Raw genomic sequence first — 19,400 nt, forward strand, 5'->3', positions numbered from 1 at the left:
TTGAAATCCCAGTCTATCCCTTCCCACCCTCCACCCCCCTGGTAACCACAAGTCTGTATTCTCTGTCTGTGAGTCTATTTCTGTCCTTTATTTACGCTTTGTTTTTGTTTGTTTGTTTGTTTTTGTTTTTGTTTTTTAGATTCCACATATGAGCGATCTCATATGGTATTTTTCTTTCTCTTTCTGGCTTACTTCACTTAGAATGACATTCTCCAGGAGCATCCATGTTGCTGCAAATGGCATTATGTTGTCGGTTTTTATGGCTGAGTAGTATTCCATTGTATAAATATACCACATCTTCTTTATCCAGTCACCTGTTGATGGACATTTAGGCTGTTTCCATGTTTTGGCTATTGTAAATAGTGCTGCTATGAACATTGGGGTGCAGGTGTCATCCTGAAGTAGATTTCCTTCTGGGTACAAGCCCAGGAGTGGGATTCCTGGGTCATATGGTAAGTCTATTCCTAGTCTTTTGAGGAATCTCCACACTGTTTTCCATAGTGGCTGCACCAAACTACATTCCCACCAGCAGTGTAGGAGGGTTCCCCTTTCTCCACAGCCTCTCCAGCATTTGTCATTTGTGGATTTTTGAATGACGGCCATTCTGACTGGTGTGAGGTGATACCTCATTGTAGTTTTGATTTGCATTTCTCTGATAATTAGTGATACTGAGCATTTTTTCATAAACAACCCAATCCAAAAATGGGCAGAAGACCTAAACAAGCAATTCTCCAAGGAAGACATACAAACGATCAAAAACATGAACTCTTGAGACTGTGGTGGGGTTGACACTGTTTGATAACCTGAGGAACAGGGAATTCAAGCTTTTGATGCTGGAAAACAATTAACCCTGGATACTGTCCAGGCATCAGACTGAATTCTTGCCAATTTTACTTCATTTTTGAAACTCCATAAATCAGTATCCTCAATGCAGATGGATTGGTTTTCGTACGTTATGATCATGGCTGAAAATTCCAAGCATTATTTCTTAAGATAGCTCTTTCCTGAGGGAGTTACTAGAATAGAAAATCTATGACTTACTTTCCCTCATCTTGGAAATGAGGCAGTCTTTTCAGTTCAATTATGCAAATATGTATTGAATGCCTACTATGTGTCTTCAGTAGAATAGGTGGTGGGATCCAATGTAAAGAGCGTGAGATTGGAATTTACAATTGATGGTATCTGGTTTTGTAATCTGAGCCCAAATATTTACTAGATGAGTGTTTATCAGAAAGTGATTTAAATTCATCTTCTACATTTATGTTGTTAAAACAGTAATGTCTATGTCACAATGATAGGACAATTTTCAAAGTGTAGTTTTTGCTTCTTACTTGCTCAGTCTATGAAATGTGGCAAAATTATCACTCCTACTAGTCCCTCTAAACTCTGCGATTTCCACCAAAAAAAACTTTGAAGATTCAAGATGGGTATTTCTGAGAGCAGTATATTCAGGAGATAGAGTCCTTTCAATAAAAGTATGTTTAAGCTTAACTCATGGCATATGGGATCTATCTTGATAATCTAGAGACAACAACTAATTGTTATAAATGGAGATATTAACAAGTAAATAATTTGTTTAAAATCATAAAAAGATCACGAAGATAAAACTGAATTGGTTATATTGTGCCCTCCATAAGGTCAAGGATCTTGTTTACATTTTTTCAAAATAGTCAGCATTTGATAAATTTCATTAAAATAAGTGAACCCTCAGTTTTCAGTGTACTTTTTGGAACTCGTGATTCTCAAACAGTGCCTTCAGTGTGATTCAGCATCACTGGAATGGCTTGTTAAAAATGCAGATTTCTGGGCCCATCAGAAAATTTCTGACTCAGTAGGTCTGATAATTTACATCTCCAACAAGCTCCCAAGTGATGCTCTGCCGGCTGCTCAGAGGAGCACACCTGAGAACCAGTTCTTGTGCGGCACCAGTTCATACACTGGTGAGGTATGTAGGGATTACCTGGAAAGCCTTTAAAATAGATTCCAGGCTTTAACCTCAGATTCTGTCTCGGTAGGTCTTGAGTAGGACCAAGGCATCAATGTATTTGAAAAGCTTCTTGGACATATTAATAATCTAGGTTTGGAAACTACTTCTCTGTATAGAGCTAAAGCCTTGTTGGGTTTGTATGATATACTTGGGCTTTTCTTAGGTTTGAAATTTCAGAATAAATTTAACACTAGAAAAATAATAAAACATCATTCTGATATAAGGGAGAGCACCATAAGCAGAGCTAGTTCCTATTTAGGGAAATAAGTGTTTACTTGATTTTGATTAAATTTAAGACAACATAGCATTTGTATTTAATATAAATTTCCTTCCAAAGGATGATGACATTGCTTTGGGTTTTATGTCCCTAAAAGCACTTGGAAGCCTGTGTGTGTGTGTGTGTAGAAAATGATATACATGGCACTGTATAATAACTTAAATGATTCTGTTCTTTATCTCTTTTACAACTTATTAAACTAAATTATTACAGAAGGTATTTTGTTTATTCTAAATTTATCAAAGTTACCTGTCAAACAGTCATCCAAGATAAGAGGGATGAGGCAGGTGTACATTTTCATGATGGATTGCACTCAGTTACCTGCTAATGGGTGCCACACTGAATCATTTCTCGTGGCCCTTTAAGCCTTTGCTGTTTATATTTCTCCCTATCAAACATCTCATTTAAATACAAAGGTGATTTTGTTTCATAACCAATAGTTGTATAAACTCCACATGACAACCTCAGGCATCAAACTTCATGTCCTCCAGTCTATCTTTGGACAGTAAAAAAATCCCAAACCAAGATGTAGCTGCAAGCTCGGCAGATCATGAACGAAAAATCGAAGCTGACTCTTCCATAACCCTTTCATCCATATAATCCGGAAATGAGTAAATGTTTATTTTGGATGATAAAGCAAGCAGGTGTGGCTTGAAGATAGGCCAGGCTGAGCTAAATTAAGTAAAAGGTGATAATTTTACAAAATGACTTTCCTCACAGTGATGAAAATTTATATTGCACATTTGAGATAAAAAGTTTTTCGCAAATTGAAGACTAATCCAGGGAAATTTATTTTCCAAATAAAGTATATGTACTTTGTAGTCTTCTTTTTCATTTCATGCATTCCGACAGGATGAAACTTGAAATGATGTTTATTTCTTTAGATTTTCTTTTATAATCAGTCTTAAAAAAATTCTAGTTCTACTCAAGATTGCATTCCTTATAAGTCCAAGGACCCAAATTTGCCATATATTTCACATGAATGTTCTTTCATCATGTGAGAACGCTGAAAAATCTGGTTTATAAAGCATTAGAAAACCAGGCCCGAAAAATAGTTATTCAATAAATGATTGCTTCACTTTTATATAAAATAATTATGCTGAATTAGGAATTAAACACCCCTTGCAAAGGCTCACAGACAGCAATATACACATCAATACATCAATAAATCATGTATTTATGAGCCAGAGGTACAGTAAATGCTGAAGCACTACAGAGATGTGGAGGCAAAAATCCTTGCCTTTAAAGAACTTACCTTCTAGAAAGTAAGGCGGGTGTGCAAAAGGACAGTCAGAATGGGACCAGTTATATGACAAAGTGCCGCGTGTCACACTGACTAGGAGTCAGTGCAGGCTTCATGGGGACCTAATTATCAAGTTAAGATGTAGAAATGTTCGTTGCCGCCAAGATGAGTGAGGGAATTATGTATTAGTGAAATGCATGAAGAAATATGGTGCATTTGAGTAACAGCAGCTTGTTCTTTATGGAGGCCTATGGTGGGGGCTAAGTGGAACAGTGCGCAGAAAGATCAAATCTCAAAGGGTCTCACCTGTACGCTAAATATAGGGACCTTTATGTTTATCTTGTAAAACCTGGATAGTTTTATATTCACATGGTAGAAAGTGATTTGCCAAGCTTTTGCTGGCCATTCCCAGCATCACTGTTTTCTTGGCCAACTAGACAGGTGCACACACCTGTAAACGCTGCCAAGTCACGTGTGAGAAAGCAACCGCTAGGTGGCAGCACTGTACCACGATCTGTGGCCAGAACCAAAAAGCTGATCTCTTGACCCCTTCATTCCACTCTTTATTCAAAGCCAGGTTGGCTCCACGCTGATGCTGGGAGTCTAGTTTTGTCTAGAAGCTTTGCTGGAGATTGAACAGCAAATTATAAGGCGCTCCTGTCACTGCAGACAACCCGCAGCCACCACACTGCTCTTTTGCTCCTCCCAGTGGACATCAGTTGTTCGATGAATGCAGCGTGAAAATAGATCTTAAATGATTTCTTTGATTTAAAAACATAAAAGGCCCGTGTATCAGCAGACATACACCATATTTCACATATAATTAGCTCATAACTAAACCTAGCAGGGCGCACAAAAATAAAATGTCAATCTAATTTCTTTTCCGGAAGATTTTCCTGCTGCCAACATAGAATAAATCCATCACCATATGGCCCATCAGTGCAGCAGCAAACATGGGGTCTAACGGTATTTTGTTAGCAAACTCTTGTAATTGATTTATTTTTCTAGGCTACCAGCTGGGTTGTTATTGTGTGTTCTGGTTATGCTATCAGTAGATACACTTAGCCACTTTGTTGTTGTTGTTCCTATTTTGAAAAACGTACAAAGTTCAAGAATTCTACAATTACTGTAGATTGGCCAGTTTAGAATGGGAGAGTTGATAACAGGTTGATATTAAATATTTCAATATTTCTCTTCAGTATATTGTAAACACATGTCTAAATTTAGCCTCCGTTTAGGCAATAATTAGTTATGGGTGATCTGTGTATTTGGACTATTTTTTAGTTAATGGTATGTTGATTAACTGAGTTTATTCTTTAAATCCATTCATCACATTGTTAGTGTGCTGAATTGTTCCATGAACATGTTCCTATGATGATATAGTCATGATCTTAGCCTGGTTTTATATTAACTAATTAATGTGGAGTGATCACCCTGAAGAGGTAATCAGTATCCTACTCCAGCTACTGTTCAGAATGCTTTTGTATCTAAGCTAGAAAACTTCGTATAGAACTTCCCAGCATAGGAGGGGGGATTAGGGGTAGTGAGCTTATTTTGTGTGTGTGTGTGTATGTAGTGTGTGTATACAGGCATACAGGTACGGGACTTTCAAATATTCTTCCTTAAGTGAGAAATGTTAGTATTTTAAATACAGCTTTTTCTCTAAGCATAAATTCTGTGAAAATTGTGCTGTAATTAGACTTTCATGGATGGAGAGACTTTTAGACTGCCTCCAAAGTCGGTTAATTGTAGTAACTATTTGAAATAAGCACACACACACGCACACCACCACCCGCCTATTTTAAGTACAATATTCCCAATATATTTATGCCCAGCTAACCATTCACAGTACAGACTTTCAAGTTATGAAGATTACTGAGAAGAACTAGACTGCATCCTTGAAATCTAAAACCGGTTATAGCATTATTTATTCTGTTGCTTACTATAACTTACAGCATTATTTATTCTGTTGCTTACTGTGTAAGTCCCTGTTTTTTGGGAAATCATTGTCTCATTAGAAATACATAATTGTACAGAGCTTCAGTATCTCTCCATTCAAGAAAGAACTACTCAGGGTGATGTTATAGAGCCCCATAGGTCAGCACGGTCTCCTATCCTAATCTTTTTCTTCTTTCTCTTCCTTCCTTCCTCCCTCCCCTTCTCTTTCTTTTCTTTTTCTTCCTTTATTTTCTTTCTTTCTTTCTCTTTCCTGCCTCTTTCATCTCTTTTCCTTCCTTCCTTCCTATAATCAAGAAAAAAATATTGAATTGGAATGGGAGATACGTGTATCCCCAGGTTTTTTCCCTCTTATCAAGAATAGATGCAATACACTGAAAGCTTTATGTTATGAACAAGCAAATTAGGTATTTAAATCTTATTTTAATAAATGCTATGTGAGAAACAAATCTTTTAAGGCCATGAAACAATACAGCTTTGTGAATTCAAGTCTTGATAGGCTAGAATTCTAGTATTCTGAACTAAAGTAAAGTCTGTATGATTTTAATGATGTGTTTCTAGTTGACTAAAAAGAATCTTTTTCACCTCTTTATCATATATGAAGTAACTTAAATTAACACTTGATTTTCTTAAGGAAAAACAAATATATTTATACACATCCAGTTGATTTAAAATATAGTGGAGTGTAAGGCAAATTCTCTCACATTGGCCTGCTTAGAATTTCTCCCTATTGCGTTAGGAAAAAGAAAGCTACACACATGTTTCTGCAGCATAAAACACAGTTTAACTGTGGAGATTCTAAAGTTGCTCTGATGGTACAATTCTGAATGGAAACACGTGAATTTTAGCTTTATAAATTATGCAAGTTCTTCTCCATCAGGCATCTCAGTGGGCACATCCTGGTTTCAATCTTTCCACTCACAGAGAAGGTCATGTATAATGTATTTGTCTAGTGAGAAACTTGTTTTTATTTTTTATTGGAGGTATAGTCAGTTTACAATGCTATGTTCTGGTATACAGCACGGTGATTCAGTTACACATATATATTTATTCCTTTTCATATTCTTGTTCATTATCGGCCATTACAAGGTACTGAATATAGGTCCCTGTGCTATACAGTAGGACTTTGCTGTCTATTTTTTTTTTCACATTTTGTTTTATTTTTTATTGAAGTATAGTCGGCTTACAATGTGTCAATTTCTGGTGTACAGTATAATGTTTCAGTCATACAAATGCATACATATATTCCTTTTCATATTTTTTTCATTATCGGTTACTACAAGATACTGAGTATAGTTCCCTGAGCTATACAGTATAAACTTGTTTATTTTATATATTGTACTTAGTAACTGCAAATCTTAAACCCCCAATTTATCCCTTCCCACCCCCTTTCCCCACCTGTAACCGTAAATTTGTTTTCTATGTGAGTCTGTTTCTGTTTTGAAAATCAGTTCATTTGTGTCATTTTCTTAGATTCCACATATAAGTGATATTATATGGTATATTTCTTTCTCTTTCTGGCTTCACTTAGTGGACAATCTCTAGGTCCATTAAAAAAAAAAAAACCTAAAAATAGTTACTATATAATCCAGCAATCCCACTCCTGGGCATTGGAGGGAACTCAAATTCAAAAAGATAGATTCACTCCAGTCTTCATCCTGTTTTTAAATGCTTCCAGTAAACACAAGTCTCTGTTCCTCCACTCCCACCCAACAACACATGCCACATATCTCAGCTACCTTTCATTGCCCCTGAAGTCAGAACAAGAGATTTGGGCTTATATTTGTGGGATAGATAAGAAAGAACTTCACTGCCCCATAGGACCTTGCAGAACTGTTTACAATTAGCTCTTCAAAAATGTGTGTATGTATGTTTGGAAAGATAGAATTTTAAAACTTTTCAGCATATGAAATATGTATCATACACAAATGTAGGGGGAATAATGCTGTGAATCCATTTCCAATGCATAAAGTCCTATATATCAAAGACATCAACATACTTAATTTCTTTATCTCATAATGTGTACATCATGCAATAGTATAAGTAAAGAAATGAACATAGCCACTAAAAATATAGTTAGTGAAAGCCATTCAAGAATTTTTAAACAACCCGATCACTAGAAATGAAATCGAAATAGCAATAAAAAACCTCCCTACAAATAAAAGTCCAGGACCAGATGGGTTCACTAGGGAATTCTACCAAACATACAAAGAAGAACTCATACCAGTCCTTCTCAAACTCTTCCAGAAAATTGAAAAGGAAGGAATACTCCCAAACTCATTCTATGAAGCCACCATCACCCTGATACCAAAACCAGGCAAAGACACCACCAAAAAAGAGAATTATAGGCCAATATCACTGATGAACATAGATGCCAAAATCCTCACCAAAATATTAGCAAATAGAATCTAACAACACATAAAAAAGATTATACATCATGACCAAGAGGGGTTCATCCCAGGGACACAAGGGTGGTTCAACATACATAAATCAATGTAATATATCACATCAACAAGAGAAAGGACAAAAAACACATGATCATCTCAATTGATGCAGAAAAAGCATTTGATAAAATTCAACACCATTTATGATAAAAACTCTCACTAAAGTGGGTATAGATGGAACATATCTCAACATAATAAAAGCTATATATGACAAACCTACAGCCAGCGTAGTACTCAACGGTGAAAAACTCAAAAGCTTCCCACTAAATCTGGGACAAGACAAGGATGCCCACTATCACCACTCCTATTCAACATAGTCCTGGAAGTCCTAGCCACAGCAATGAGCCAAGACAGAGAAATAAAAGGGATCCAAATTGGAAAAGAAGAGGTAAAAGTGTCACTATATGCAGATGACATGATACTATATATAGAAAACCCTAAAAGGTCCACACAAAAACTACTAGAACTAATTGAAGAATTCAGCAAGGTAGCAGGTTACAAGATTGATGTTCAAAAATCAGTTGCATTTCTTTACACCAAATCAACAGAAAAAGAAAGTAAAGAAACAATCCCCTTTAAAACAGCACCCAAAGTAATAAAATACCTAGGAATAAATCTAACCAAGGAGGTGAAAGAATTATACACAGAAAACTATAAACCACTGATGAAGGGAATTAAAGAAGACTTTAAAAAATGGAAAGATATCCCATGCTCTTGGATTGGAAGAATCAATATTGTTAAAATGGTCACACTGCCCAAGGCAATCCACAGATTTAATGCAATCCCTATCAAATTACCCAGGACATATTTCACAGAACTAGAACAAATCATAATAAAATTTATATGGAACCATCAAAGACCTAGCATTGCCAAAGCATTACTGAAGAGAAAGAAAGAGGTTGGAGGAATAACTCTCCCAGACTTCAGACAATACTATAGAGCTACAGTCATCAAGACAGCATGGTATTGGTACAAAAACAGACATACAGACCAAAGGAACAGAATAGAGAGCCCAGAAATGAACCCACAAACTTTTGGTCAACTCATGTTCGACAAAGGAGGCAAGAATATACAATGGAATAAAGACAGTCTCTTCAGCAAATGGTGTTGGGAAAACTGGACAGCAGCATGTAAAGCAATGAGGCTAGAACACTCCCTTACAACACCATACCCAAAAATAAACTCAAAATGGATCAAAGACTTAAACATAAGACAAGATACAATAAACCTCCTAGAAGAAAATACAGGCAAAACATTATCTGACATACATCTCAAAAATGTTCTCCTAGAACAGTCTACTCAAGCAATAGAAATAAAAGCAAGAATAAACAAATGGGACCTAATGAAACTTACAAGCTTCTGCACAGCAAAGGAAACCATAAGTAAAACAAGAAGACAACCTACTGAATGGGAGAAAATTTTTGCAAATGAAACCGACAAAGGCTTGACCTCCAGGATGTACAAGCAGCTCTTACGACTTAATAATAAACAACCAAACAACCAAATCCAAAAATGGGCAAAATACCTAAACAAGCAATTCTCCAAGGAAGACATACAAATGATCAATAGGCACATGAAAAAATGCTCCATATCACTAATTATCAGAGAAATGCAAATCAAAACTACAATGAGGTATTACCTCACACCAGTCAGAATGGCCGTCATTCAAAACTCCACAAATGACAAATGCTGGAGAGGCTGTGGAGAAAGGGGAACCCTCCTACACTGCTGGTGGGAATGCAGTTTGGTGCAGCCACTGTGGAAAACAGTATGGAGATTCCTCAAAAGACTAGGAACAGACTTACCGTATGACCCAGGAATCCCACTCCTGGGCATGTATCCAGAAGGAACCCTACTTCAGGATGACACCTGCACCCCAATGTTCATAGCAGCACTATTTACAATAGCCAAGACCTTCAGACAGCCCAAATGTCCAGAACAGATGACTGGATAAAGAAGAGGTGGTATATTTATACAATAGAATACTACTCAGCCATAAAACCAACAACATAACGCCATTTGCAGCAACATGGATGCTCCTGGAGAATGTCATTCTAAGTGAAGTAAGCCAGAAAGAGAAAGAAAAATACCATATGAGGTCGCTTATATGTGGAATCTAAAAAAAAAAAAAAAAAACCCCAAAACAAAGCATAAATACAAAACGGAAATAGACTCATAGACATAGAATACAAACTTGTGGTTGCCAAGGGGGCGGAGGGTGGGAAGGGATAGACTGGAATTTCAGCATTGTAGAATAGATAAACAAGATTATACTGTATAGCACAGGGAAATATACACAAGATCTTATGGTAGCTCACAGAGAAAAAAACGCGACAATGAATATATATATATATATATATATATATATATATATATATTCATGTATATATATATATATGTTCATGTGTAACTGAAAAATTGTGGTCTACACTGGAATTTGATACAACATTGTAAAATGATTACAAATTAATAAAAAATGTAAAAAAAAAATTTTTAGACCCCCCCCCCCTATTTTTCCCTACTGAGTGCATGTCCCATTTGGGAATGTATGAAATAACTATTTCAAAGTAACTTGGAAAAGCTTTTTTTGTGATTATGCCATTAATTTAATGTACACCAAGCTTTCACTGCACATCCAAGCTTTTTGAGGTCATTTTAATTCATTTCTGTTTTATAATTGGTAAAAATACTGAGAGTCTTCATGAAACTATGTGTGTTTGGAGAAGTCTAGCTGTTGTCACTGTCTGGTGCACGCTGCTCCTTGCCTCTGTTTTTAATTCAAAAATACAGTTTGACCTTCAGTTTTAGTTACATGTATATACACTTGTATCCTACTTTGTTACTCAGTTTTCTTTTTTCCCCCCACATACAAAATATATCTTGGAGATCATTCAGTCATAAAGCAGGTATTTCTTATTTTTAACCAGCTGCACAGTACTCCCCTCTGAAGACAAACTATAGTTACGTAACCAGTTTCCATTGTCATATGAAGATCGTTGAACATCAGCCTCTTTAAAATTTCGTCCAGCGCACCTTTGCGGTTGGCCCTTAGAAGCAGAAGTGCTGAGTCAGAGGGTCAGTGTGTTTCGGTGCGAGCCACACTCTGAGATGTCGAGGTCTGCCGCGGAAGGTGGTTTATTCACAAGGCAGTCATGTGAGGAAACAGGAGAAGAAATACCAATTCCACCTCCACAGAGGGGCGGGGCTTGGGGTGTAGACAGAATGCAGCTGAGGTGTGGGGAGCCCAGGGAAAGGTAGTTGGAGGTCAGAAAAAGGGAGGGAATTTGTCATCCTGTGCTGGCGTGACTTAGCTACAGGCTTCTTTATGGGACACGTGTTCAGAAAATGATGGAGTTAGCATGTTCTTAGGGTGGGGTTTTATGGCCCTCTGACATCAGAAGCTCTCTGAATGGACATGTGTCCAGTTGGATGATCTGTGGTGCTAATCAGTCCTGACTGGCTGGTGCTGGAACTGGATGTAGCTGAGTCCAAGTTTTTAAAAAAACAACTTGGGCAAACATCTTATTGTTGAGGCTAGGTGACGTTTGGGGGACATGCAAGTTTTGGTAGAAACAATTAAAGCTAGCTTGATCAGCGAAGGCAGCTTAGTTTATTATGTATTAATGAAAAATGATGACTACCCTTGGTTTCAGATTCTTATGTAGTTTTGCCAGGTGTTGAGTCATCAGATTCTTTATAACATGGGTTCTACTATTTTGCATTCCTATTAGCAATACTTGAGAATGACTATTTTTACCCAACCATGTCAATAAAGTATAATGTCAAAAGTTTTGATATTTTCTAACCTGTCAGTGAGAAATGGAAACTCAATTTAGTTTTAATTTGCATTCACTTAGAATGAATCAGGTTGAGTATCTTCTCCTGTGGTTAAGGGACACTTATGTTTCCTTATCTGTGAACTATCCATTCTTACACCTTGCCAGTTTTTCTTTATTTTAATGACTTTAGTATTTTGTGTATCAGTTGGACATATATTACTGTGTAACTATGGTGTTTTGTTTCCTACACCACTATGGTGGGGATTTTTTTTGATGTGAAACATTTTTATTTTTACATGATCTATTTTTCAGATTTAACAGTCTTTTTCTTTTGTGCATTTAGATTTGAGTCATTAGGGAAATTTCCTATTGCTGAAGTTATAGAGGAATTCACCCGTGTTTTTGTCTAATATTTGTAGTTTCCTTTTTGCTACTTAAATTTCTGATCTGTTTGGAATTAATCCTTCTGAATGGTATAAGGAAAGGATCTTCATTACTTCATGACTGTAATATTAATTACATCTTTGTATACTAAATTTACATACAAAGTTGGATCAGTTTAATTTTAATCAAATAAAAATTATAAGATATTTAGAGTGTAAAAAGTAATATTTGATATCCGTATTCATTGTAAAAGGATTCCCCCATCAATTTAATTAACATATCCATCACTTCATGTATTCCCCCTTCCCTTTTTTGGGGGTGGGACATTTAAGTTATATCCTCTTAAGTCTCTCTGAGTAGTTTGCTTATTCACATGCTAATGCCACACAGTTCTAATTACAGTGGATTTATAATATTAATATCTGGTAGAGCTATTCCTTTATGATTGTTTTAATGGGGGATTATCTCAGGAAGATACATATTTGACTTTTTAGTATTTTTAGCCCCCTGCTAGTTACTTTCAACTCCAAATCCTAGCTGCTCTTAATGCAATGAAGCACTTTAATGTAATGTAAATGTCTGTAGTTCAAGGTGTTAAACTCTGGTAGTTTCTTCTGGCTCTTCTAAATGTGTATGTTTGAAGAAATAAATGTCTTCCCAGTTCTCTCCTATAAGCTTTTTCATGTATTGGGAAATCTTACATGGCATAGAGAGTCAACAGGCTTGGATTTCAGAACTAGGTCATTAATTAGAAGAACTACTATATAAAATAGATAAGCAACAAGTTTATACTGTATACCACAGGAAACTATGTAATACCTTGTAGTAACCTATAATGAGAAATAATATAAAATGGAATATATGTGGGTATATGTATGACTGAAACATTATACTGTACACCAGAAATTGACACAGAATTGCCAACTGACTATACTTGAATTAAAAAAAAAAGTAGAGTGAGAAAAAATAAGTACTATGGATGTAATACATAACATGTTAAATATAATTAGCATTTCTTGTATATTATGTATGAGAGTAAATCCTAAGAGTTCCCATCACAGGAAAGATTTTTTTCTCTTTATTTAATTTTGTGTATATACAAGATGTTGGATGTTCACTAAACTTGCGGTGATCATTTCATGAAGAATGTTAAATCATTATGCTGTACATCTTAAACTTACACGGTGGTGTATGCCAGTTACATCTCAATAAAACTGAAAGAAAAAGTAAGGAACAAAAAGTAGAGGGAGAACTTACCTTCCTTTGTCTCCATTCTAAAGAGAGATTTTGTGGAGAGACTGCATGTATCATTTAGGATTAAATTCAGTGGCAGGTAAAATTCAGTTTAATCAAGTACAGTATTTGATTTGATTTTCGCATAACAAAAGGTTCAGATTTAGAAAATAAAGGGTTGACTTGGTAGTTCCAGGAAGCCAGCAGGGCTCCCTTTCTGTTCCACCAGCCTCAGAGTTCTTCTTACACTTTTGTTCTGAAGAATATGACGACACTGAACCCCTTCTTGCAGCACGCGATGCAATACAGTAACAGCACATTTCAGAAGTCTTAAGTGAATTGCAAAGACATTTCATCTATAATAACAGAATATGTCAGGCACTCTTTTATACACTTAATATACATTGCTCATTTAATCAGGAATCATTAGGTGGGTGCTGTAATTATTCCCTTCTAATGCAGTAGAAGCCTAAAGAAAAGCAAAGTGTGTTAATGTAGTCCACACACCTACGAGTTAACAGAGGGGGATTCAAGGTCAGGAACTCTGGCTTTGGAACTTGACCCTTAACTCTTAGACTGCTTGGTGTATGTGAAGCTAATTACTTGAGACAGCTGCCCAGTGAGATGCTGGTATTAACACCATTTGTGGTTGAAGAAGTTGCTACAAAGCGAGGTTCATTTATTACTCCCTGTTGCGTGACTAAAACAGTTCAAAGCCCCTAGAAAGTGATGCATTAATATCTTTGGAAAAGCCTGTTACTGCTGAGAATACAGGTTGCTCCTCTCTCTCTGGAAATCCTCCAGGAGATGAGAGACAATAACAACATCAAACTGAGGTTATCTCGTTTTAAACCTTGGAAGCAACAGCATTTGAAGGATACAGAAAGAAAATTAGAAACATGACAAACGCATTTATTAAGAACTGAACCAAATTCCCTCCACAAACACTGTTCTCCCAAATGTTATTGCAACTGCTTCAAAGCCTGCCAGTAACAATCCCCCCAAAATATACTGTGTAGCACGGTGCCTAGTTGTCTGTTTGGACTAAATATATTTGACTATTTGAGGGCTATGGCCTGCTGAATGAAGCAGCCGGAGCATTCAGTCCCAGTGCCACTCTGCCAGGAAAGTGCTGCTTAGCCCAGAAATTTTACCTTAGGAAATCCTTCATTAATCAGGGATGTTTTATTCTGTGTAAATACATGTGCTCCTTGGAGGGAAAGCATAGTAAGTCTCGCTCATTATTCAGGCTCTGGTGGAACTAGTTAATTCAGTCCAATTGCTGGCCAAATGAAAGTACTTCTGGATAAAGAGGCAGAGGGAGAGAGTGCACTGGGCTGAAACGATGGGGTTTAAGGTTGGATAAGACAGGACCTCGATCCAGATCTCCCACTTATAAGCTGGGTAACAGTGAACATAGTATGAAACCTTGGCTTCCTTATCTGTGAAATGGGTATGATGACACTTAACCAGAAATTTGTAATTACCTGAGATAGCATACAGAACACACCTAGCTTAGAGTATCTACTAAAATCCTAGTTCCATTTTCTCCTAACGTTTCTCTGGAAGATGTGTTGTACAGAGTAACTCCAGGGGGCTGGGTAGAGGGGAATGGAGTAAGAGGAAGGACAGAAAGAATCAGCTTTGGAAGGAGGTTACAGGTGCCAAAGGAAAAAATTAAACTATTTTGAACTTCTGTTTATGATTAGACCTGATTCATTCTTTCTCTGTCTCCATCTGTCTGTCTCCGCGTGTCTGTTTCTGTATCTCTGTCTCTGTGTGTCTATCTTGGTCTAGCCTATTTCTTTTTTTTTCCCTTTGTACAACTCTCTATTTTAAAAATATTACATGATAGAGTCAGGAACCCCATAAAATAACCCTCAAAAGTTCAGTTCCTTATTTGCTATATTGCTAATACTTTGCTATTGTTGAGATAAAAGCTAAATCCCATTCATGAAGTTATATTTTCATGACTGGTTAGTTTAGACATAATACTGGCTTTTGGAATGATAAAAAACTTTTTTTTTTTATGGTGGAGGGGACAGAGAAACAATCTATTTCAAATAACAATATGCTAGGTAAAATTCAGTGGCATTTTGTTGCAAGCTCCAGAAACTGCTGAAGGCTCTGCACACTGTCATTGTACTGCAATTTTTATTTGCAGTGAAATTCTTGGATCCATCACATTTAAAACAGATCTGCATGTTGTAAAGAACAAAAGAAATGGAAAAGCCAAAAGCATGCTTAGCAGTTTCTTCACTGCTTGACTTCAGAGAAAGGAAAGAGAGAAGAGTAAAAGTTAACACTGTGTGAATATATGAAGTGGTCTTTTAAGTCTTACCAGCCACTGTGCTTTTTACTTAACCCTTCCAGTTTTTCTTGTTTATTCCTCCCTCTTCCCTGAATAAGGTTAACCAGTCAAATTCAAGTTACAATTTCTCCAGGGTATTCACTCGTATCAACAGGGAACAGAGACTTGAGCTAACAGCATTGGAAATAATACCAACAGATAAGGAGTATTGAGGCGGGGTTTGGGATCAGGGCCTTCTGTGAGATCGCCCTCACAAGGCAGGGATCGTCTCCATCTGTGTGTGCTTTGTGACTGGTTCTAGAGCAGCGGACTAATTGCTGCCTTCCCTTCTGCCTTCCCTTCCCTGTGTGAGTCTTTGATTTCTTCTTTCCCCTAGGAAGGTGAGCATTCCCTAGGAGGCCCAGGACTTCCCAGCAGCTTTCCTGAAGGTAAAACTTCTGATTCCTTTTTGGGAATTTAAGTGTTAAGTGGACATAAATGATATCGATCCTTAATGTAATTTTTTTGACTGAACTATATTCATGGCTTCAGTTGGGTATTTGACAAATGTTTCTAATACTAACTTTCATTTAAAGTGAAGAAAGACACTAAGGTAAGTCCCCCCCACACACACACCAGCAGCGCAGATTTGGAGACCTGGACGTGACTAGCTCCTGAGGAGATCAAGGTAAGGTTTCATTAACACCGACGTTTTCATTCTTTTATATTGCGGCTGTGAAAACAGTCACCACAGTAATTCTGGCTTAACATTTTAAGATAATATCAAGTGTTGGGGAAGATACCCTTTCAAATGGTGCCAGTGTGAGACAGTAACTTTGACCCCACACCTGCAAATGCAGGGCAAAAGCAGATGTCATGTGCCTCATTCACCAGACAGGTGGGTCAGCTCAGACGTGAAAGACTAAACATAGAAGGAATGTTCTACTGATACATGTGTGCACTTTTCCTCTTTTTTTGATTGTTACGATTGTTATAATGACTTAAATCGGTTTGGGGAGGAGATAAAATAAGGTTTTCCAATTCAGTTGAAAAGCATACCTTTAAAAAATTCTGACTGAAATGTAAACGTATGTGAAAGTAGCCAGCTGTTACTCATCTGGGAAGCATGTGAGCATCTGTGTGGCTGACCTTGTTCTAGGGGCCGGGACACAGGGACGGATAAAGCAGGTGTCCTCTCTATCCCAGGAGCTTACATCATCGGGGGAAAGGAGCAGAAAGGAACCAAGCTGACTAATACACAGATGTTGTTATTTCAGGTAAAGGGAAAAACTAAAGGGAGTAGGGAGTGAACTAATCTCTCCATGGAGAGGGGCTACTGTTCCTTTAAAAATTGTGTCATTAGAAAAGGCTTCTCTAAGAAATTAGTTATAGAGAGGTCACATAAATGCAAAGTACCACGAAGAATTGTGTTTAACTATACAAAATACAGTGCAATATTGTGATAATTTACATAAATTATTTACATTTTAAATTGATCTTGATACAGGAAGATAACATTTTTTTTGCCTATCTTAAATGAATTATTTAGGCATTTGCCTTCAATCTCTAAATTCATAAGTAGCTGTTACATTTTTGGCCTTCATACGGCTCTGAGACTTTGCTCGGGCCCGAGTATAAATGGTTGGGGAGTGTTCCTTTGGGTGCTGAATGAGTGGCCTTCTTGGGTGTCTACCTGTCCTGGCTGTGTTTTAATTGGGCAGAAAAATACAAAAGCAAGCTAGACAACTTAGAACTTAGTTTATCTATATAACATTGTCAAGAGGATTCTGCATCTGGAATGGTTTTCTGACTTTGACTACTTTTTTTAATGTCAGAAAATAACTTTTTTCACCATTTTATACTCTTCATTATTTTTCTTGAGTCAGTATCTAAAAAAGACTCTCTGATCTTTAACATGCTCTACTTAGTTGACCTAAGCATTAAAATGCTCATCTTAAAATAGCTGTCTGGTCTCTATCTGTGTTAATTATTGCAAGAACTAGATAATTTTCACAAAAGAGAAAAAGACATTGTGTAATGGCATGGCTGAAGATACTAACAAAAATAATTGAGCACCGTGTTGTGACTGTAAGTGATAAAAGACAATGAACTAGAACTTTCTGATTCAAGCTAAATTCCCCTGAGACTTATTAGTAGCAATTGTAATGGTGTATTTTCTTGTTTTGGACCCTTACCCCCATTCTACACGGAGGTGACTGGTACATTTTACACAGGCTGCCAGAGAGCTCTAAGTGCTTCCCCTCTCTGCCAACTAGTAATTGGTCAAATGGTGTCTGCAAGTCCAGAGCTGTTTCATCTGTTTCTGGGGCTTAGTAACAAGAATAAATTAAAGTGATGCAGCATGAAAAAGGAAAAATCAGACTTGTAAAGGGCTATGAAAACTAGAAGTTAAAATATCAGAAGCAGTGCCTTTGTGCAATGTTTGAAATGTCAACATTAATCAGAGCGTAAAAAACGTTGTTTTACTTTTTTTTCCCCTAATGGTAGGAACACGTATGTTTTTCTAATAGAAATCAGTGATGAAAAAGGAAATGAAAATGTTATAAGAATTTGGGAGCCACTCGATTGTGGAAATCCTTTAAACATTCATATATCTTAGGGATTTTTGATGTTGTAAACACAGACCTATTTCGTTTTCAGTGACAATATATGCAGAAGTATTGCAAGAGTAATGGACTATGTAGCTCTCCACGTACAGTTTTATCACATCTCTGAGAAAATAAAGTCCAAATTGCATAGAAAAATTCGATAAAATAAGGTTTCTCCAAGACATTACGACACCAAACCTAAGTATTTGTAACAACGCATGATCCAATCTCAAAGTCCCAAGCAAGAGGTGTTGTGTCAACAGAGTTTTAAATATTTCTTAGGCAGAAGAAACCTACAGAATCTCTAGAAATTGGGTTTAAGGAAAGATAGTTTTGATTAGAAACAATGCTGAGCTCTTGGAAATAATACTCTTCCAATGCAATGTATTATAGCCAGCATTCAGTTTTATTTTTCTATGTTCATATATAGATTCATAATTTATAGCTAGAGAATGACTTTTGCTAAGGTGACATGTGCTTTATAAGCAACATCTAACTAATTTTCAAGGATACCCTGTACATATTGGGGATGGGATCTTGATTTGTTAAGTCAGTTTAGCAAAGGGAAAATTAATTTCAAAGGAGTCAGGTGACTCCAGTAAGGAAAGCTCATTCTATACCCCAAATATGGCTGTTTTCCAGCAAAACAAAACAAAACAAAACAAAACCTCCGTCTCCTCTCTGCCTGTCTCTGCCTGTGTCTTTCGAGGATTTACTTGTGGCTGCATGTGTGTGTGTGTGTGTGCGTGTGTGCGTGTGCGTGTGTGATGCTTGATTTACACGATGTCCAGCTCTTTACACCGTTCACATATGATTTTGTGTATCGTTTCCTCTTTTTAAGTTAGAAAATTCGTTTTATGTTGTCGGATGGTTTTTGTCAAGATTCTTGGTGAAGTCAAATTCAAAATGCTGTTTTGAAATGTAGGTTGAAATGTGGTAAGTGCAACTCTTCATCACTCTAAGAAGAATCTGATAGTTTCTCAGTCTTGTTTTCTTAGGAAATCAAAAGATGTGATTTGCAAAAAGGTCAGCGATGACCTTTCGTCTACTATGGCACAATATTTTCTGCCTGTCGGATATTTCTACTTCGTGGTGCCACTCTCACTATAAACTGGACATGACTAAACATAAACTTGTCTCCTTCACGCCTCCTCTTACATTGGCAAAACCCTATCTGTTTCTCAACGACTCCATGTCT

At 36.8% G+C, this 19,400-nt stretch overlaps 1 long non-coding RNA gene across 2 annotated transcripts in view; it reads left to right on the plus strand.

Annotated features, from left to right (window-relative positions):
* The window catches only part of LOC105087350 (uncharacterized), a 210,582-nt gene that overhangs the window by 112,164 nt on the left and 79,018 nt on the right, over positions 1–19,400 (plus strand). For both annotated transcript variants that reach the window (XR_004137749.2, XR_004137750.2), the window contains exon 3: positions 15,991–16,042. This is a non-coding gene — a long non-coding RNA (uncharacterized LOC105087350). The remainder of the gene's footprint in view (positions 1–15,990; positions 16,043–19,400) is intronic.

This window comes from Camelus dromedarius, chromosome 7 (assembly GCF_036321535.1).
Source record: "Camelus dromedarius isolate mCamDro1 chromosome 7, mCamDro1.pat, whole genome shotgun sequence".
NCBI lineage: Eukaryota > Metazoa > Chordata > Mammalia > Artiodactyla > Camelidae > Camelus > Camelus dromedarius.